Source organism: Mus caroli, chromosome 9 (assembly GCF_900094665.2).
Source record: "Mus caroli chromosome 9, CAROLI_EIJ_v1.1, whole genome shotgun sequence".
Taxonomy (NCBI): Eukaryota; Metazoa; Chordata; class Mammalia; order Rodentia; family Muridae; genus Mus; species Mus caroli.
The window spans coordinates 79,418,950-79,441,542 of record NC_034578.1 but is presented as its reverse complement, the minus strand read 5'-3'; the positions used below and the strand labels follow the sequence as shown (position 1 = coordinate 79,441,542).

At 38.9% G+C, this 22,593-nt stretch overlaps 1 pseudogene; it reads right to left on the bottom strand.

Annotated features, from left to right (window-relative positions):
- Positions 1 to 814: 814 nt before the first annotated feature.
- On the bottom strand, positions 815 to 2,056 carry LOC110302383 (annotated as a pseudogene).
- Positions 2,057 to 22,593: the final 20,537 nt, after the last annotated feature.

Here is a 22,593-nt window from a genome sequence, read left to right as displayed (position 1 = left end):
ACCTGTTTAGCTGTGTTCTCCTGTATTTCTTTAAGTGAGTTATTAAAGTCCTTCTTGATGTCCTCTACCATCATCATGAGATATGCTTTTAAATCCGGGTTTAACTTTTCGGGTGTGTTGGGGTGCCCAGGACTAGGTGGGGTGGGAGTGCTGCATTCTGATGATGGTGAGTGGTCTTGATTTCTGTTAGTAGGAATCTTACGTTTGCCTTTTGCCATCTGGTAATCTCTGGAGCTAGTTGTTATAGTTGTCTCTGGTTAGAGCTTGTTCCTCAGGTGATTATGTTAGCCTCTATCAGCAGACCTGGGAGACTGGTTCTCTCCTGAATTTCAGTGGTCAGAGTACTCTGCAGGCAAGCTCTCCTCTTGCAGGGAAGGTGCCCAGATATCTGGTGTTCGAGACTTCCTCCTGGCAGAAATTGTGTTCCACTCACCAGAGGTGTTAAGATCCCATGGAGGGTCCTGTGGGGACCTTGGGGGTGTCCAGAAACTCCGCGTGCAAGGAACCCCGCTGCTGGTGTGGACCGGAAGGGACTTGTGCCCCTGATCAGGCTAGGTTTTCTGCTTCCCTAATTAATGCAGTCTCAGGTCCTGCGAGATTGGATTGGAGCAGATGCTGTGTTCCACTCACCAGAGGTCTTAAGATCCCGTGGGGGATCCTGTGGGGGTCCTTAAGGGGATCCAGAGACTCCGTGGGCAAGGAGCCTCGGTGGTGGAGTGGACTGGAAGGGGCTAAATTATTTTTAAGAGTGAAAGTTAATATTGGTCTTACCTAAGTTTTTGAGGTTACTGTCAATCCAACCATAAGTCTGTGCTTAGGCCACGGGACTACCCATCAGTCTTTCTTGTCGGAGAGCGATTAATCTCTTGGACCACTTTTCTTCAGCCTCAGCTTTTTCAATAAATAGATTTGGATGAGCTAGAGAATTGTCATCTTGGTACTTGATAGCCGTGAGGATGCTGTCAGTGTCTATTTCCTTTCCAGTGCTGGGTGGGTCAGCAGCTACTGATGCTGGTCCTGATGCTGCAGTTACATGCTTCACTTCACTTGTTTCTACTGCCTTTTTGATGTCTTTACTTGATCTGAATGTCTGCTGAACAAAAGAATCACTTTCAATTGCTTCAATTTCCTTTACTCTTTTTACTTGTTCTACCAGGGTGGCTTGGTCTTCTTTTCTTCTCTTTGCTTCTTCCTCACTCCTTTCTTTGGCTTTTAATGCTTCATCAGCTTTTGCAGTAGCTTCAAGGACCAATTGCAGTCTGGCTTTGGCCTGCTCAGCTGGAGGCAGATGTTCTAATCCAGCTTTGATGTTTCCAGAATCCCCGAGTTTGATGCTGTGCACTTCTTTTTCTTTGCCTTTATCCTTCTCCTTTTCTTTGTCCCAGACTTAAGTCTGTCTCTGTCCCTGGACCTGCTACAAGTTCTTCTGTGGGTGGATCTTTCACTGCTTCTACTATGTGTGCGTGGATGAGGCCTTGACCTGGTTCTTCTCGTTCTGCCTTTTGACTGAGACCTTTGAACTCTATAGTGTTTCCCTAGGCCCCTGGAACGACTGTGACTTCTTTTCCTTCTGGAGACAACACTTTCTTTAACAAAGCCACACCTCCTTATTCTTCTCAAGTAGTGCCCATCTTTGATGACTAAGTATTTAAATAGCTGAGTCTATGTGGGTCACTCTTACTTAAACCATCACATGGTCTTTTGAGTCTAAAATTTTCTTTTACAGGAAATGCTTGATAGGATAAAGTTGAGATAAATAATGAAGAAGTTGTTCTGCTACTGTTGATATTCTTTATCTCTTACCTCTGTGGCTGATGCTCATTATAGGGCTATGATAGTGCTTACTAAGTTTCTAAGAGGTGGAGGCAGTATGCTTTCTAATGATAGAGGGAGGACTTCAGTTTTAGAATCATGTAAGGACTTGCTATGGTTACAAAGGTAGCTATAGCTATAAGCTGAAGGTCTGGGTCTTATCTACACAGAACTCCTGCCTCTGAAGAAGGTACTTACCAGCTCCATTTACCTTCAGTTTTGCCAGTAGTGCATATGCTGCCATGTGTTCTGGAAAGAACACCAAATAAACAAATCTTGGAAAATAATGTTTTATTTGTCCTGCTAGAGAATGCCCCTAACAATGATTAGATACTTTTTAGATCAATGATGCAAACAGTGCAATTAAATTTCATGGTGTTTACTTAGCAAATACCACATGGTCTCATCTTAGCTATCAACTGTTGAAACTGTGCAGTGTTTGAGTAGCATTTGAGTGTTAGCTGAACATTTTGATTGCTGTATTTTGAATGTTTATCTCTGGCTACATTGCTACCCATTTGGTCAAATTATGTTTGACAGAAAATATTTTAGTGTGTGTTTTGTGTGTGTGTGTGTGTTTTAGTAAATGATAGCATGACCACATACTTCTGACTCAAAACTTCTTTGTTTTAAATTCTTATTTTAGGTGTATGGGTGTTTTGCCTGCACGTATGTCTGTGTATTACGTATACACTTTGTGCCTGGGGATGCCAGAAGAGGGTATTGGGACTTGAACTTGGGTCTCTTGGAAAAGCAGCAAGTGTTCTTAGTTGCTGAGATATCACTCCAGGCCCTAATGTCCTACTCCCAAACATGTTTGTGAGAAAAGACACATTGACACGGAAACTGTTGTCAACTTTGTTATTAATCTTCCAAATTAAAGCTATGAACTTTAAGATAGATGGCAGAAAAATAGAGCAGACCTTTGGAGTGGAGTGCGATCAATTTGTTGAAAAGAACTAGTGTTCCTATACGCTGGATGTTCTGACCTAGCATTTTTAGAGGCAATAATTTATAATGTTAAAGAAACCTCAAGGGAAGACTTGCATGCAATATATAATGTAAAAGTAAACGCCTCCTAAAATTGATTTCATTGCTTTCGTGTGGTCTTCTGCACTAGGGTTTGCTTATGTTAATTCAGAGATTGTATTTTTGTGAAATCTCTTAGAATTTGAGGCATCCTAATAAAATTTATGCTAGTCATAAATATGGACAACAACTTTTGCAGTTAAAATCTGAGAAATCTAGAACTAGAGTGTTATTGGTATACACTACCTGTATTAATTCATTCAGAGAGCAGATTGCATTTTGAGAAAGTCTTACTAATTTTGTGGGAGGGGGAAATAAATTTCTATAGTAGAGCTCAATGATGTCTTTGAGGTCAGTCTTTGGTGGCAAAGATCAGCTTTCATAAACTAATTACAATTAACATAGCTAGCACTGAAATGAACTAAGCCTAGAGATAAGTGGGGGATTTTTTTCCATAGTAAAATGATTTTGAAAGCAAATATATATTTTTAGACATATGAATGAATATTTGTTTCTAGAGTTATTCTAAGGTTGTTTCACTCCAAGTGGTGAAACAATTTTGATTTCAACTCAAATTTTCACAGCAGAAATTCTGGGAAAAGAACTAAGGCAATCCCATCTAGCCCAGCAGGATAAAGGGAGAGCTGCCCCAGCCTAGTGGTCCAGCGGGATAATGGACTAATGGGATAATGGGAGAGCTGCTCCGCCTTAAGTTAAGATGAGAAATTCCGAGCTCCTGCTGGCAATGTGAGAACAAGAGTGTCTGCTTTCAAAAGCCCTAGAGCAAAGTTACCAAAGCATTGCTTCCTGCACACTTATGAACATGTGCTCATATGGCATGACCCTTCACTCAGATTTTCCATAGTCATAGAAAAGAATTCCTCTTTGATCTACATTTTCTAGTCTATCCATCACCTCGCCCCCAGCCCCAGCGATTATATTTGGCTGGAGTACAATTATTAATTGCTAATTTTTGAGTAAGACATCAAGAAAATGATGAAACAGCTTACAGGTAGAGAGCAGCTATTTCCTCCTGTGCCAGCTTCTGGCTCGTGGAATGGCGTTATGAGGCTGAGTCCTGCCTCAGGCAGCAGAGAACATGGAGATTGATTAGCAACATCTTCAAAGGAGTTAGGAGGGGTAGGGATTGTGGTGTACAGATCTTGTAATTGTTCTCCCTAGGCTAATTACTGGAAGAAGAAGGATTCAACACCCATGAAGTGTCAATCGAGCATCAGAAGTAAGAATGCATTTGTCAGGGAGACAGGCAGTGCATTACTCTGCCTGTGATCTGCACTGTAGGGTAAATCCTGCTCCTAACAGACTTACCTTGTCAAATCATATCTTGATCTAAAGATTTGAGGTTCCGCAAAAGGCATTCCACCACTGGCTTCTATTAGAACACGAGGATTCTGGAATTAAAGGTCTTGCTATCTTCAAGCAGTATTATCTAAAGCCAAACCTAATTAACAATTAGAAAAGAACTCTCTTCTTAGGTTAGAAATTTCTGAAGGAAAATGTGTTTTTTTTTTCTTTTTCTTTATGGTTCACACATACTCATGTTTCCTTCCTTCCAACCACTTGCCTGAGGGGCAGTCTCCTTCTTAGGTAGGGCTAGTTAGCTCAGAACTTGCAGGAATGTCAGCATGGTTGAAGGACTTCTGACCATCTTGCCTGGAGTTTGCAGGTCTGTTCATAGCCCTCTGTTCTGAGCTAACAGAGAAGAAAGTGCCTGTGTTCCCCTCATTTCTGTGCCACACTGTTTTCTGTTCTCTCAGTCCTCACCTCTGTCAGAGACCTTCTGTCTTGACCCCACTGTGGTACATCACACCCGTGGTCTTCAAGGAACTCTTTCCTGCTCAGCCTTTTCTGCATCTCTTTCCACACCTGTCTCTTAAAACTTCCTCTCTATGGCATGATTCTTCTCTCCTCTATATACGATTACTTGCTAATTATAGAGAAGGTTTCAGTCAGTCAACTGTTGGTTCCTTTTCTTTGGTCCATCCCAAACTGCACGTTATGTTTTGAACTTGTTCATAGGATGCAAATAGAGGTGGCTGTTCTTTCCTACCAGATGTGCTGGGCAGGCCTGAGAGCACAATCACCTTCCTAAACAAATTTCCATGAAGAAAATGCTCAGAATCTTAGACTAGCTTCCTGCTTCCACCTTAATTAGACCGTGAAACTGTGCCAGGCCCAGCCTTTTCAGTTTCTCTTTCTTCAGTGTTCTTAGTGTCCTGGCTCTAAGACTCTGGGAATCCTAGGAGGGACATAAAACTCTGGCTTGATCTTGTTTTGAAAGGCAAAAACTATATTCTGTCTCAGTGACTGGGGACTTCAGAATTTGCACATTCAAATAAGGCTGAGGATGGATGGGCTACCACATCCCAACTAGAGAGCCTTTTGCCCTGATTTCTCCAGCCTGTGTGTCAAGCAGTCAGCAGGATCAGCCTCAAGGAAGTGAAGGGCAGTGCAGTTTGGAAATGGCTTCCTTTTAAATATCTCTTTCTTCCGTGTTCACTGCAGTGCAGTGCTAAAGACAAAACAAAAACAAATGGCAAAAACATTGGAAATTTCCTCTTTGTTTACCAGTCCTCAGAGGACGCGAGTCTACAGTCAGCTAGGGGAGGAATGCTTTCTTAGAGGGAACCAGTGATGTATGTACTATGGTTCAGGTCTCTTTGTCTTTGCCCCTTGAAGTTTTGCTCCCTTCATTATTCTCCCTCTCCCTTCCCTCCCCCTCCCCTTCCATCTTCTCCCACCCCTTCCCCCTATCTCTGCTATTGTGAAGCCTTGAACTCTCAGTCCCCTCTTAAACATCTATTTCAGAGACCACGGGAATGGAAAGGCCCTATTGGTTTCCAGTGTATTGCTGCTGAAATATCTGTTTCTTTTCTTTATATAGCTGTTTTTTTTTAACTGTTTTAAATATGGTTCTTAATTAATGTTGTTTTACTGTATTGTTGGGATGGCTTATAAAGCCCTTGTTATGAGGTCTGCTCTTAAATTGCTCCCTCTCTCTTCAGCTTGTCTGTCATAATTAAGAATGATGTGATTTTCTCAGTGATGTGATATTCCTTGTTAATATTACAATTATTTACATATTTACATACCATTACATACTATTTACTCATTACATAGCTTATACATATTAATATAACTTACATATTATTCTTTATATATACCTACATTTTATCTATACAAACCAAACTAGGATGATCTAATGTGCTAATAATATTTTTATCTTACACTTGAACATTAATTTTACATTAGGTATCAGCTGTATTTTCTGTCATCCCATATTCACTTATTAAAAAATAACAGGACTTTGTTTTTACTTTCTTTCTTTCCATATATTTGTATTCCCTAGTTTTCCCCCTTTGTGTGTTATAAGTAAAATATTTAATTTATTCTTCTTGTTTAATAGGATGCTTTGAACTGAGTTTGGCTGTTTTCGTGTTTTGCTTTATGGGTCTGTGGGAGTCTCAGAAATATTAGCTACCACATAGACTGTTATGTAAGTTCCATCTATCCTTTGGAACAACTAAAGAACATTAAATAACTAGAACATTACCTAAGATTTGTGATTTTTGAATTGAAAATTTAAAAGAAAACGAACGAGTGAGTAATATGTACTTAATATTTTCCCTAATGTGCGGCTATGAACATTCCTGGTTATCAGCTTCACTGCCTAAGTAGTGTCTTGACTTCCAGTGAGTCCAGTTCATTTTGTCTTCTCCCAATTCTCCCAAAGCCTCCCCAACTCTGCCACTCTCAGTCACATGCTCAACCTCACCTCTTTTATTGTTTGTCTTAGATGACTTCAGGACAGGAATTAGACTTCTATTTCTTCATCACTTCTCCTTTGGTATTGTCTCTCACAATGCATACAGGCATGAGAGATGGTACTCACCGCCTCTCCTAACCTCCACATCGGCATGCACTTTGTCATGACTTGAAATTATCCATGCTTATAATATTTAAAACTTACTCTATTATTCTAAACCTTGCATGCTTTGTCTTAGAGATGCATTCTAAATGTTCTCCCCAGTCAGCTATGTAGATGTTATTTACTAAGCTTTGAAGCTATATTGGAAGATAGAAAGGTTTTTCATTACATTTTGTTTCCTGAATGAGTTTTAAAACTTGAGACATAAGGCAAACATTATTCTTATTAATATAATACAATATAATATAACATAACACACATTTCTTTGCTCACTACAATGACTCAACATTTTCATGATTCTTTTTACCATAGGAAATTAAATTTCTTTATTTAATTTTGTTTTCTCTAAGTTTCTGACACTCAGTCCTCCTTTGTGCCGTGCTCCTCATTCTGAGGCACACCCAAAGTGTCCCCAGAGTTCACTCTACTCCTGGATTTGGTTCTGTATTTTTGTGCCCCAGTTTCCATATTGTTCTTCATATTTTTTCTTTTACATTTTAATACTTCTTTAGTGAAGCATAGATGTTTTTTCTCTGAGTCTTTGGGAGTTCCAAAGTGGTTTTAGAGGCCAGCAAGGAACTTCTGTGGGTAAAGGCACTTGCTGCCAAGCTTAATGACCTGGGTTCAATTCCTGGAACCCACAGGATGAAAGGCAAAAGCTGACTCCTGAAAGCTGTCTTTTAACTTCTACACTGTACACTCATGCACACACACACTCACGCATGCACGCACGCATGTGCACACACACACTTATAAAATGTAGTAAAGAATTTAAAAACTGAAAGTGTTAATATGTGCTAGTGGTTAATTTGAACAGCAGTTTGGCCAGGTTTAAAATGATTTAGCTTGACTAGCTGTTTTTCTCCAGATTTCAAAGTATTTTCCTTTTCTTCAGCACACAGTTACTGCTGATGTATCTGAGTCCTATCAACTTGGAAAGCATTGCCATTTTATTTTTCTGAAAACATATTGAATTTTTCTCTTTGTTACTAGAGCTCCACATTTTCTCCAAGCTTTGTATGAGGAGAGTTCCCTGAAAAGTTATGAAATTTAATTTATTTTTTAGTTCTGAGGAATGAACCCAGGGCCTCACACATGCTAAACAAAGGCTCTCCATTCAAGGACAACACTAGTTTTGCAGGCAGCTTTAGACTTAGAGAAAACAGAGCAGATATTGCCTTCCTCTGTGCACCCACCGCACATATCAGATCTTTATTAGTAACACATTGCTATGTCACAGTTCATAAATCAGCATCGATACCTTATTATTACCTAATGCCTAATGTTTCTGTACCTTTTCTTGTTTGTAACTAATTGACTTTAAGAAATCAACTTAAGTTTCTGTACCACATCAAGTTTTGCTGTTGTGTCTTCTTTAGAGTTCTCTTGATTGTGGTTTCTTAGACTTTCTTTTGATTTTCATGGTCCTAACAATTTTTTTAAATATTTTTTATTACATATTTTCCTCAATTACATTTCCAGTGCTATCCCAAAAGTCCCCCATACCACCCCCCCACTTCCCTACCCACCCATTCCCATTCTTTTGGCCCTGGCATTCCCCTATATTGGGGCATATAAAGTTTGCAAGTCCAATGGGCCTTTCTGGTTCCCACTTATTAGGAGTTTAAAAATTGTTTTCTCATGATTAGACTGTGGTTGTAGGTTTGGGGGAGATTATAGAATGCTATTTTATTAAATCATGTAAGGGCTATGTAATGTCAAGACTATTTATAAGTGTTGACCTTAATAATCTGGCTTAAATACTGTTTTTAGATATTTTTAGTTTAAAGCTACTCTTTTCTCTAGTTTTGCACCATGCTAGTATAAAGAAATCCCAAGGGACGTCTTATATTTAAGAAATGAGGATTATGCTTTCCTTCATTTAGGGTAGAATGATAGAACAGATGTATTTCCAGTTTCTCTGCAGAAGGAGTCCATCTCTGCTCTGTATGTGCCAACTTGTTTAATGATTTATTTATTTCAGAATGGGCTTACTCTTTTTCTTGTATGTTATGTTATAATGAAGCGCTAATTAATTTTGTTAATCATGTTGTTTCAGCTCTTGTCACTGGGAATGTTTCAGTTGGCGTCTGTAACGTTTTTCTGTCAATGTAACCTTTTCTTTTCCTGTCTACAATTTTACTTTCTGTTCTCACAAAAACTCTCCCTGTATATTTTCTGCTCTGGCCCTAGAATAAGCTGTTTCTCCAATAAGCTCTGTTTGCTTTTATTGAGAACAGTGGGATGAGAAGGGGAGATTAGGGTCTCGGGTGTGCTTATTGCTATAGGACATCACTGATTCTAGGAACTTTCAGCTCACATAGTACAATAATATACATGTACAACTAAGCCATTAGTATGCATATATTGCTATCAGTAATGCATCAACTCTTTATGTATACATTTCCAGACTAAGATAAACACATATTTTGTTGTTATTTTTGCATTCTCTCTTCCTCTTTCTGTGTTTGTGTGTGTGCACATGCGCATGCCTATGCATGCATGTGTGTGCAGGTGAACTGCCAGTTTGCTTTAGACTGTGGTCAGGGAGAAGACTGGAGCCTTCATGCCCATTGTTCACCTTTCCCTCAACCTATTGTAATGAAAAGAACAATTTAGTAACACCCAGAAATGTTTTCTTATTCAATCACTCTGAGAGTTTAATTAGATTATGTCAATTATTTTGTTTGTTTGATATTCTATTATAATTACATCATTTCCACTTTCCTTTCTTCCCTACAAAATTTCTCATATACTCCACCCTTCTCTCTTTCAAATTCATGGCCTCTCATTTCATTAATTGTTATTACATGTACATATGCATATGCACACACATATGTTCCTAAATACATAATATAACTTGCTCAATGTGCTTAACATTATTTGTATGTAAGTTTCTAGGGTTGATCATTTGGTATTGGATAGCTAATTGGTATATTCCTTCCTGGGAAAGATGATTTCTCCAGCTCTCTGGGTTCCTTAGCTGTTTGTTGTTCTTTGTGTAGGACGGAGATCTCATATATAATCGCTAATTACATTCTAAATATTTGATCTGATAATCAATCCTCATCAAGGAAACTTCTTTTTGCAACAGATGGAAACCATTACAGAAAACCACAACCAATCAAAACACAGATTTGTGGAGCCCAGTCCCAATGGATCTGCCTGCAACATGACTCCCCAACTCAAGGCTCAAATCTCAGTGTTGTGGAAGAGGGCGTGGAAGGATTGTCAGAGAGGAGTGACTTTACTATAAGACTGTGTCTCTTAGGGATGTCAGAAGCTACATCCACCAAGTTTCACCGACATGACTGCCCTAAACATGAGCTGCATCAGCAATGCAAACAGCAATGCTGCAAACAGCAATGGATTGCAGCACTTCTAAAGATGCTGTCTCTCTGGTTACAACATGGTGGCAGAGGATGTGCAAATAGAGAAAAATGTGGGTGGCTGACACATGAAGAGCTTCTTCAGATTTCTCAAAATTCTCCCAACTTATATTTCCATGACATCTGATCAATGATGCTAATTCTATGTCTCAGAGACCTGTGAAACTGAACAAGCACAGCTTGGAACAAGAATGGAAACGTCTTACTTTGCCAGTGAGTCCTACACTGAACACAGTGGATAAACATCCCACCTATGAGAGAAAGGATGCTGCTGACCTCCTCTTGAAGTGAGGTGTGTCATAACTGATGGGCATTATAAGACTGTCAGCTTATTTCTAATAGCTCTGGATAGGAGTGACATTTATTTAAGACGATTACAGTTCTGCAATTCATACTGCTTAAGATCAGTCCCTATTTCTTTTTGATAACAATGTGTTATCAACGTGTTTGATAACAATGGGTATGATTCATTTCCAAAATAAAGGAGCAGGTTTGCTATAAGGGAGAATATTGATCCCTCTCAGTAAACTGTGAAGCAGAGATATCCAGCAGTTAGAGCTGCTTAGAAGTCTCTTCTTGTGCACATCCAGGTCTGTTTATTTCCATCTTCATCATTTTATATAAATAACAGAGACACCTCCATTTGCAGAAACATTGATGTGAATCCATATCAGTTAGAAATCTTAAGCATTATTAAGCTCAGTGAAGTTTGGGGGGCATGATGCTTTAGAAGGAAAAAATTTAAAGCATTTTGCCATGATGGGAAAATAAAAACTTTTAATTCAGAATCATCTGTCTCAGTTCTGAAGAAATCTTATGAAGTCAAGACTTTATTAAATTGAAATGAACTTAAATAAATGGTTTTTGATTTATTTTTATAGTGCCCACTGGTCTTCCATGAGTAATGAGAACATTTACAACTTAGGAGATTTAATGTGACTGTCACACCAGGATTGCATAGAAGTGCTAACGCTGAATAATTGCCTTTTTACAAACTTGTGTCCTGATAATAGAGCATATTTTTTAAAAGCACAAGACTGGCCATTCAACTTTGCTAAGTATAACTCATTAGGAAAACAAAAGGTAGCTTTAATAAAAGTCCGAGTTGAAGAAAATGTCCCTGTAAAAAAGCTCTGATGAGCCATGAAAGATAATGTTGGATCACAGAGACAGCCCCTCCCACAGCCCATCATGCAGTCCAAGGAACATTAAACTCTCTACTGAAATGCTTATACTCTACGAAAATTATGCCTCCCCCAAGGGTACTTATACCTTCTGGTGAAAGAGATAGTTCAAGGTTATTCTAAGCATGCCATCTCCATAAAAAAAAATCACCAAAGGCAACAAATAGAAAATATCTTTATCTACCATCTACTTTGGGTCCCAGATTTACTATTATGATTTATCCTTTACCAGATCCAACTTTAAGGAAACAGGTTTCAAAGAGAGACTCTTGTGGGCTTTGAATTTTGATTTCTCTATTGTTTTGAACCTCTTCAATGTTGAAAATTTTTCATTTTTTTGAAGATGAACTTTATTTTTGAAAGGCCATTGGAATTTATGAACTAAGATTGGTGACAAAGAACTGGGGAGTAAACAAAATGATAACCAATTTGGTAACAACAAAATATTTTGGCTGAAAGAACACAAAATGCTGCAGTGAACAAGGGACAAATTATTGTATCATAGTTCACAACTATTTAAAAACATCAAATGCTCATGATACACACACACACACACACAGTTTATTGGTTTACTGGCTTAATATTTATTTAATAATCACATAATACAAGCACAATCTTTTCATTATAATTGTTGGAAAAATTGAAAAAGCTTTTCCATATCTTGCATTTGGAAACTGAATAGGTCTCCTTTAGTTCTCTCTGCTATCTGTTCCCATTCATGGGATCTATGTCTCTTTAATTCTCTTTTTCCTTGCTCACAAACATCCTGTGTGTGGACAGACATGACCCATGGCTCAAGCCCAAGGTGTATCCATCAGAGCATTGTATAATGCATCCCCTGCTCACTGATTTAACATTTCCCATCGTCTTTCTTCTGTCAATTAGGACAGTGTCCACTTTTTCTCATGGTAGCTACCAATTCATTAACTGTAGATTTATTAAATATCTCTTATACACAAGACATTGTACTAAAATGCCGGGCACCCCTACAGAAGGTTTAGGGGAGGGATTGAAGGAGCCTAAGGGGATGGCAACCCCATAAGAAGACCAATGATGTCAACTAACCTGGACCCCTGGGAGCTCCCAGAGACTAAGTCAGCAACCAAAGAGCATACTTGGGCTGGTTTGAGCCCTTGGCACATATGTAGCAGAGGACTGTCTTGTTTGACCTCAGTGGGAGAGGATGCACCTAATCCTGTAGAGACTCGATTGGGATGCACTCTCTCAGAGTCGAAAGGGAGGGGGAAATGGGGTACTGCACACTCTTAATAATAGTAATCCTGGTAAGTAATCTGCTTACAGCAATATTTATATGAAATGATTGATGGGGGATCATTTTATTTCCCATGAGATGGCTATAAAAGAAATGCTACTGTTAATGTTCAGGTGTGCAGGGAAACTGATTCTTGCCAAGGTTAAGTAACGTTACTGGATAAAAACAGAGTTCTGACTCTGTGTTCCAAACACTGAACCAGTTTACAGCTGCTGGCTTGCTCATGTAACTGTAGTGTTGGTGTTTTGTTTATTATGTCCATTTTAAGGATATGACAAAGTTTAGATTGCTTGTCAAGGACTGTATGAATAACAAATGATAATGACATTAAACCTATGTCTCTAAATTAAGCGCAGGTATTTTGCATGGAGGGAAGTACTTGTACTGGGTTGTTTGATGTGAAGACTGAAGGAATGTATTAGAGAGAAATGCTTTACTAAAACAAGCATCCAGAAGAGGCTTTCGATACATTTCCATACTCTAAGACTGTGGCAAGTAGAGAAGGATGTGGGGAGGCTTCGGTTCTGATCCTTGACCCACAAGGGCCTTCTTTCAAGGACTAAATGATCCCAAGTAGACTAGATACAACTTTAATCATGTGCATTTTAGATAAGCCTTTTTTGTTGTTTTCTATTTCATTTCTTACTTATTTCTTTTCCTTCACTTCCCCTCCTCTCCCTTTCTTCTCCACCCCCCCCCCCAACTCCTTTTCATCTCTTTTATTTCTTGAGACAGGGTTTTGCTCTGGGCTGAAACTGGCCTGAGACTTAACCCAGATTGGCATCAAACTCATGCCATCTTCCTGCCTCAGCCTCCTGAGCACTAGGATTAGAGTCACAAGACACTCTGCCTGGTTACCATTTCTCAAAGAGCGTTCAGGTAGCTATGCTCTCTTTCCTCTTCATTTGAGGAAATGGAGGAAGTGGAGAACTCATCTCAGGGAATGCTTACAGCTGAGCATGTTGGTCTTAACATTTTGTCCCTGTTCCTGTATCAGTGAGATTCTAGGAAGATGGTAAGAGTTGGGTTCAGAGTTGAGGGAAGGGAGACTGCAACGTGATGATTTGAACATGGGCTGAAGGTAAGGGCTTTTTAAAAAACATGCATTCACCTACATCAGACCTTTATTTAAAACTTAGATATTAAATATTCTTTTTTCTTGGTTATTTATTTATTTATTTATTTATTTATTTATTTATTTAAATTTATTTACATTTCAAGTTTTATCCCCTTACCCAGTTTCCACCCTCCTGGGAACCCCCTATCCCATCCCCCTGCTGCTTCTATGAGGGTGTTCCTCCACATACCCATACCCACTCACTCCCGCCTTCTCCCCTTCGATTCCCCTTCTCTTCTCTCCCTCTTAAGCTGCTGCTTTTTTTTTTTTAATGTCAGAAAACCTTAAACAGAGTGAGAGTTAGCATAGGTTAAAAACCTAGCCTAGGATTTTACTGTTCAATGTCCCTGGCTGAAATATCCACTTACTGAATCAAATAAAAACAATCCTCACACAATCCTAATCAAAAAACTTGAAAAAGTTAGATCCAACTGATGAAGTGTCTTATAACAATATAAACACTAGAAAAATCTGAATTATTTATCAATTGATTAAAATTAAATTTACATGAATCTGAATTTTAATCTATTTCCTATCCTGGGATGGTGAAGTTGTGTCAAACGTTTCTAGCATTATAAATAATTCTAGCATATATATTCCATGTCTATGGGAATTGCAATGACTCTTTCTTAGGATGAAAGGGAATGCAAAATAAAGTTATTTTATTTTATTTTATTTATTTACATTCTATCTGTTGTCCTCCCCTCTGTCCCCTCTCCCACAGTTCCTTATACCACCCCCCCACTTCCTCCTTCTCCAGGGCCTCAAGTCTCTGCAGGATTAAGAACATCTTCTCCCACTGAGGCTGGACCAGGCAGTTCTCTGCTATATATGTCCCAGGGACCTCAGACCAGCCTGTCGATGCTGCCTGGTTGGTGGCTCAGGCTCTGGTGGCTTCCTGGGGTCTGGGTTAGTTAAGAGTGCTGGTCTTCCTATGGGGTCACCCTGTCCTTCATCTTCTTCAAATCTTTCCCTAATTCAACCCTATGGGTCTCCAACTTCAATCTTTTCCCTAACTCTTCCATTGGGATTCCTGTGCTCAGTCCAATGGTTGGCTGTGAGCATCTGCATGTGTATTTGTCAGGCTCTGCCAGACCCCCTCAGGAAACAGCTATATCAGGCTCCTGTCAGCAAGCACATCTTGGCATCCACAATAGTGTCTGGGTTTGGTGACTATATATGGGATGGATCCCCAGGTGGAACAGTCTCTGGATGACCTTTCCTTCAGTCTCTGCTCCACACTTTGTCCTCAAATTTCATTTAGACAGGAAAAATTCTGGGGTAAAACTTTAAAGATGAGTTGGTGGCCCCATCCTTCAACCAGGGACGTTGCCTAACCTCTGGATACGGTCTCTACAGGCTCTCCCTCCCCTTTGTTGGGCATTTCAGCTAATGTCATCCTTGTTGGGTCCTGGGAGCCTCTTGATTTTCTGGCATCTGGAACTTTCTGTAGCTACAACTGGTTCTCCATACTCCACTGCTATACACCTCTGTTCAATTTTATGACCCTCTGTATATCATCCCTGTCTCCTCTCATCCTGATCCTGCCCCCTTTCCCCTCTCCCTCCTTTCTTCTTGCCAAGTTCCTCACACCCTCTACCTCCTGTGAGTACTTTGTTCCCCCTTCTAAAAAGGATTGAAACATCGATTTTTTGGTCTTCTTCTTGAGCTTCATATGGTCTGTGAGTTGTATCTTAGGCATTTTAAACTTTTTGCCTAAAATCCACTTCTCAGTGAGTGCATACCATGTGTGTTATTTTGTGAGTGGGTTACCTCACTCAGGATAATATTTTCTGGTTCCATCCATTTGCCTAAGAATTTTCATGAAGTCATTGTTTTTAATATCTGAGTAGTATTCCATCCTGTAAATGTACTACATTTTCTGTATCCATTCTTCTGTTGAAGGACACTTGGGTTCTTTCCAGCTTCTGGCTATTATAATTAAGGCTGCTGTGAACAGAGTGGAGCCTGCACCTTGTTATATGTTGTTTTTGTTTGTTTGTTTGTTTGTTTGTTTTGTTATTCAAGACCAGCCTTAGTTCATGATGATCTGATAGGATCCATTGTATTATTTCAATTTTCTTGTATCTGTTGAGGCCTATTTTGTGACTCTATATATGGTCAATTTTGGAGAAGGTACCATGAGGTGCTGAGAAGAAGGTATATTCTTTTGTTTTAGGATGAAATGTTCTATAGATATCTGTTAAATTCATTTACTTCATGACTTCTGTTAGTTTCACTGTGTCTTTGTTTAGTTTCTGTTTCCATAATCTGTCTATTGATGGGAGTAGGGTGTTGAAGTCTCCCACTATTATTGTATAGGGTACAATGTGTGCTTTGAGCTTTAATAAAGTTTCTTTTATGAACGTGAGTGCCCTTGCATTTGGAGCATAGATCTTCAGATTTGAGAGTTCATCTTGATAGATTTTTCCTTTTTTGAGTATGAATTGTCATTCCTTATCTTTTTTGATAACTTTTGGTTGAAAGTTGATTTTATTCAATATTAGAATGGCTACTTCAGTTTGTTTCTTGTGACCACTTGCTTGGAAAAATTTTTTCCAGCCTTTTACTCTGAGGTAGTATCTGTCTTTGTCACTGAGGTGCCTTTCCCATATGCAGCAAAATGCTGGGTCCTGTTTATGTATCCAGTCTGTTTGGGAATTTTGTCCCTTGATGTTAAGAGATATTAAGGATTGTTGCTTCCTGTTATTTTTGTTGTTATTGGAATTATGTTTGTGTGGATATATTCATTTGGGTTTGTTGAAAGAAGACTACTTTCTTGATTTTTCTAGGGTACAGCTTCCGTCCTTGTGTTGGAGTATTCCATCTATTATTCTTTGCAGGGCTGGAAAGATATTGTGGAAAATTTGTTTTTGTCATGGAATATCTTGGTTTCTCCATTTATGGTAATTGAGAGTTTTGTTGGGTATAGTAGCCTGGGCTGGCATTTGTGTTCTCTTAGGGTCTGTTTGACATCTGCCCAGGTTCTTCTGGCTTTCATAGTCTCTGGTGAGAAGTCTGGTGAAACTCTGAAAGGTTTGCCTTTATGTGTTACTTGACCTTTTCCCCTTAATGATTTTAATATTCTTTCTTTGTTTTGTGCACTTGGTGTTTTGATTATTATGTGATGGGAGGAATTGCTTTTCTGGTCCAATCTATTTGGGGTCTGTAGACTTCTTGTATGTTTATGGACATCTCTTTCTATAAGTTAGGGAAGTTTTCTTCTATAATTTTGTTGAAGATATTTACTAGCCCTTTGAGTTGAAGATCTTAGGTCTCTTCTATACTTATTATTCTTAGGTTCCATCTTTTCATTGTATTCTGAATTTCCTGTATATTTTGGGTTAAAAGCTTTTTACACTTTGTATTTTCTTTGACAGATGTGTCAATATCTTCTGTGGTATTATTATGCCTGAGATTCTCTTGTCTCATGTATTCTGCTCTTGATGCTTATATTTGTAGTTCTTGATCTCTTTTCTAAGTTGTCTATCTCTAGGGATGCCTCCTTTTGTGTTGTTTTTTTGTTCCCATTTCCATTTTTTTTTTTCATTTTTATACCATTTTGTTCAATTCCTTCACCTACTTGATTACATTTTCTTGTATTTCTTTAAGGGATTCATTTGTTTCCTCCTTAAGGGCTTCTACCAGTTTACCTGCTTTCCTGTATTTCTTTGAGGGAGTTATTTATATCTCCCCTAAAGGCCTCCGTCATCTTTCATATGATGGGATTTCAGGTCCTTTTCTTGCTATTCAGGCATGTTAGGGTATCCAGGGTTTGCTGTGGTGGGAGAACTGGGTTCTGATGGTGCCTAATTGCACTAGGTTCTATTGCTTATGATCTTGCACTTCTCTCTCACCATCTGATTATCTCCGGTATTAACTGGCCTGGGTGTCTCTGACTGGATCCAGCCTCCTTGCAGGCAGGTAGAGCTCTGTGACATGTTTTAGAGCCAGTCTCTTGTGAGGTAGGCAGTGCTGTTTCTGTTTATGGCGGGCCTCTTGTGTCTCTGGTTTAAGTAGGTCTCCTGTGTCCCACGTTACTGTGGATCTCTTAGGAGGAAGACAGGCTGTGTCTCTGATTACTGCAGACATCCTGGGAGGCATTCAGGCTGTAGGGTATGAGAGGGCATTGGATCCACTGATCTGGCCTGAGTGGGGAAGCAGACTGAACAAAATGAAGTTTTTAACAAACTTTGTTAGAAGTCTCTCACAGGGCTGTGGAGATAGCTCCGTCAGCAAAATGCTGGCATAGAAAATATGAAATCTCATGTTTCATATCCAGAACCCATGTGAAAAAGCAAAATGTAAAAAACCATGATGTCTTTCTTCTTTGTTCTCACCTACAGAATTGTTGTTCATCTTGTCATTATCAAAGCAGTTTTGCTGTATGTGTGTAATTCTGAGTAACACACTGTGAAAATCAGGATCAATTCTCTGATCTAACAAAGCCTTGTTTTGCTGAAATTTCTATCCTTAGGAAAACTCTGTATTCTATGGAAGAATATTCCAAACTGAAGATAGAAGCTTTATAAAATGGATCTGAGTAATCAATGCTCACTACAGTTTAGACAAAATGACCCACAAACCAAATGTGATTTTAAGAGAATAACCTCTACTAATCTGTAACTTTACTGACATTTAAGGAACAAAGAAATTATAGTGTCTCCATAGATACAGAATCAGGATAATGAAATGTACAGTAAAAATTAAGGTGTGCTGATGTGTTCTTGTAACCCTTGTAGGCTTGGTGAGGAGAAGGCAAGCAATTCTCTGGGGCTTGCCTGACCTGTTACCCTAACTGACTCTGCGAGTTCCAAGCCAAGTGAGAGACCTGACCTCCAAAACTGAAAGATGGGTGGGGTCTGAGCAATAATTGAGATACTGACTTTTATGTGCAAATGCATGCTCCCCCCGCCACCATGCACACACGTGAACACACATAGATTTATAACCTTTTTTCCCTAGTGCAAAATCCAGATTCTTCTGAGCACTGACTTCTTTTCTTAGTGCTCTTCGCTAAGTTGATCATTAAGATAAGACGTTTGGTTGCAAATCATAGTTGCCTAATGCCCACTATTTAATATTAACACAACAGTTTCTGTAGTCAAGCACATCAAGATAATAGGCAATTTGTGAGGTCTCTTTATCTCTTTCTAATTAGATGCTAGAATCTCTCTGGGTAATAAAGATGTTTTATTTTAACTAATATATCTTGAGGGATGTAGTGTATATTCTGAACTCTCATTTTATTGTAAAAGGAAAGTTCACCTTTTCTCTTGTATGTAAGTCTATTACTTTTGTTTTTAGAAATATCCCTCTTCAATTTTCTTATAGGACTTTAAAGAGATGATTTTTTCCCAAAATATCCATGATATTTGTAATTGGAGGTAGAAGTCATGGGAGGACAAAAATCACATGCACTAAGACCTTTAAAAGTTTTATCTTTACATGTGTGTATGAATACATGACACATGTCTATGGATACATTTAGAGACCAGAAGAGACCTGATATCCACTGAATCTGGAGTAACAGGTCTGTGGGTGCTGGAAGTCAAACTTGGATAGTTGACAATGGTAGAAAGCTGTCTTAACACCTAGGTAATCTCTTCAGTCCCTATATATCAGTATCTTGTGGGTAAGGAGTGAATACTTGTACATACAAACTATTTTTTATATGTGTAAACAGAAAGAATGCTTTAAAATAAAATGAAAGTGAGCTGTTTATGTCAAAAGTATCAAGAAAATAACTTGTATCTTACTAGTTTATCTGGTTGGATATATAACAAAACCACAGAAACACAAAGGAATTCAGATCTTGAGGGACATCAATATTATGGGGGGTTTTGTATATTCATTTACATGATTTTAAAATAAATTATAATTTTAACATTAGAGAATTTTAATTTAGGTTCCAGATCTATAATAGAAATGGCTGTTGTATAAACTTTATAAGGTTTGTTTTATAAGTTCCATAGACCATGTTAAACATCTATCCTGGCAAAGTGAATGATGACAAGTGTTAAACATTATCATTAAGACAGTATTCATATGAAACTCAAGAAGAAGGAAGACCAAAGTGTGGATACATCAATTCTTCTTAGAAGGGGGAACAAAATACCCATGGAAGGAATTATATAGACAAAGTGTGGAGCAGAGACTGATGGAATGACCATGCAGAGACTGCCCCACTTGGGGATCCATCTCATATACAGTTACCAAACCTTGACACTATTGTGGATGCCAACAAGTGCTTGCTGACAGGAGCCTGATATAGCTGTCTCCTTAGAGGCTCTACCACTGTCTGACAAATACAGAGGTGGATGTTCTCAGCCAGCCTTTAGACAGAGTACAGGGTCCTCAGTGTAGGAGCTACTAGAGAAAGTACCCAAGGAGTTGAAGGGGTTTTCAGCCCCATAGGAGGAACAACAATGTGAACTAACAAGTACCCCCAGGGCTCCCAGGGACTAAAACACCAACCAAAGAGTATACATATGTTGGGACTCATGGCTCCAGCTGCATATGTACCAGAAGATAGCCTAGTTGGTCATCAATGGGAGGAGAGGTCCTTGGTCCTGTGAAGGCTCTATGTCCAGTGTAGGGGAATGCCAGGGCCGGGAAGCAGGAGTGGGAGAGTTAGTGAGAAGGGGGAGGGGGAGGTTTTCAAAGGGAAAACCAGGAAAGGTGATAACATTTGAAATGTAAATAAAGAAAATATCTAATAAAAAGATAGTATTTTAAAAATTATGAATATAAAATCTTATAGAACACATTTATTAGAAAATATGGAAGATCTGGAAGTTTGCTCCTTTGAATCTTGTATCCTAGCTATGGTAATATAATGCTTGCTGCCTTTCATTAATCATAAGCTTCTAATAAACACAGAAAAACTACTAAGATGAGAGGACCTCAGCTTATACACTGAGCAGAGTGTTTTCTTCCACAGGGTAGCAATCAGGGGTTTCCAGTTTCTACTCATAAAACATAGTCAAAAGAACATATGTAGAACAGCCGTTTTTCCATCAATGCTGTTGTGTTGTTTATTTGGCTCTTTAGTTCATCACATCCTCATATATCTTTGTTGAGATTTAATCAGCATTGATTTTGTGCTCAAGATGCTTTGTGACTGCTGTCATTACCCTAGACTTCCCCTGGGTGGCAGGGATATTAGGAATGAGTAGGCAGGGGATTGATCACCTGGCTTTGACTTAGGGGGAACATGTGTCATGGTGATGTTGTTTTCATTTTCTTTTACTATACATTTTATTCAATATTTATTGATTTAAAATTTAAATTTAATTTTATTCATGTATGGGTATGTGACAGTTGTGTGTAGGTTCCCGAGGAAGCTAGAAGATGACAGTGAATACCCTGGAGCTTCTGTCATAGGTTGTTGTAAGCTGCCCAACATGGGTGGATACTGGGAACCAAATTTAGGTTATCTGGAAAACAATTAAGCTCTTTAAAATACTGATCCATCTCATCAGTGCCTCGTTCTTTATAAATATGAGTCTCTGACAATAACTGTCACAGTTGTAGATTGGACTGATGAACCATGAATAGTTCACATCCTCAAGAGATTTAGAGTTCAAAGATTATAGGTGAATAAAGGCATTGCAATGAAAAGTTAAGGATGTGATTGCTTTGCCAAGAAAATTCTTCAAAATAAGTTGAATGAGATTTGACTACGAGCTGATTGGAAGTAAACAAGTTGGAGATAGAGGCTATAGAAACACGAGAGACATAGTTTTGCTACAAGTTACAAGAAAGACTGTGCAGTGCTGTCTGTTATTTTCCCTTTGAAATCCATGTCATACCATCTCCTGTCTAGCTTAGGGATGGGTAATATAGTAATACAGGTCGACAAGAATCAAAGAAAGATTGATAGGAAGATTTCTTTTCTGTTTTATTTGGTGTGTGTGTGTAACCTTGCGATGTGTATTAGAAAACAATTTATGAGATATGGGAGTCCTTTCTTGCCTGCCCCATGAGTTCTGAAGACCTAACTCAGATCATCAGGCTTGGCATTAAGTACCTTTACTTGTTGAGCTGTCTTGCAGCCTGGTTGACAAGAATGGAGTTCCTACCCCATGCCAAAAGTTTAACTCATGGCCTGCTTTACCAGTGATACATATATCCAAGTCCTTTCTCCCGCTCCCTCCTTCCCTCCCTCCCTCCCTCCTTCCTGCCTTCTTTCCTTCCTCCCTTCCTTCCTCCCCCTTTCTTTCCTCTTCCCTCCTTTTATCCATCTCCCCCCACCAAGCCCTGTTTAAAATCACAGTATAGCCTAGGCTGTCTTGAAACTCTTGATATTCCTTCCTCCATTCCTTGAGTGCTGGAATAATAGAAACATGCCAATGTGTTTGAGGTTTCTTATTCTTAAAATAAATGGTAGAAATTCCCTGTGTCTACTTCTTGATTAGATGGAAGGCACATTTGTTCTCAAAACCTACTAGAAGTCATTGTGCAATCTCAGGGGAACAAAAATTGAGATGACTCCAACAGTGGATTTTAGAAATACAGAGACAGTTTCTTTATCTTATCATCAAAATACTTTCTCAATTGACTCAAATTCTTTTGTAGGTAGTCCAGGGACCAAACTTTGAAAACTTTCAATTTAGGAGTTAATAAACCAGTAGTAAAAACAAAGAAAACATAAAACACAAGAACACAGCCATAAACTGAAGCAGACAGCACTACACAGTAACTTGGAGCAATGGGGCTGTTTCTTAAGTGAGCCAACACGTTCCCTTGCTTATAAATCTGAAAACATCTTCCTGTGCCCCCCCCCCCCCCCACCGCGCTTTGTATGGAATGATCAAATACCATCCTGGGAAAAAGAC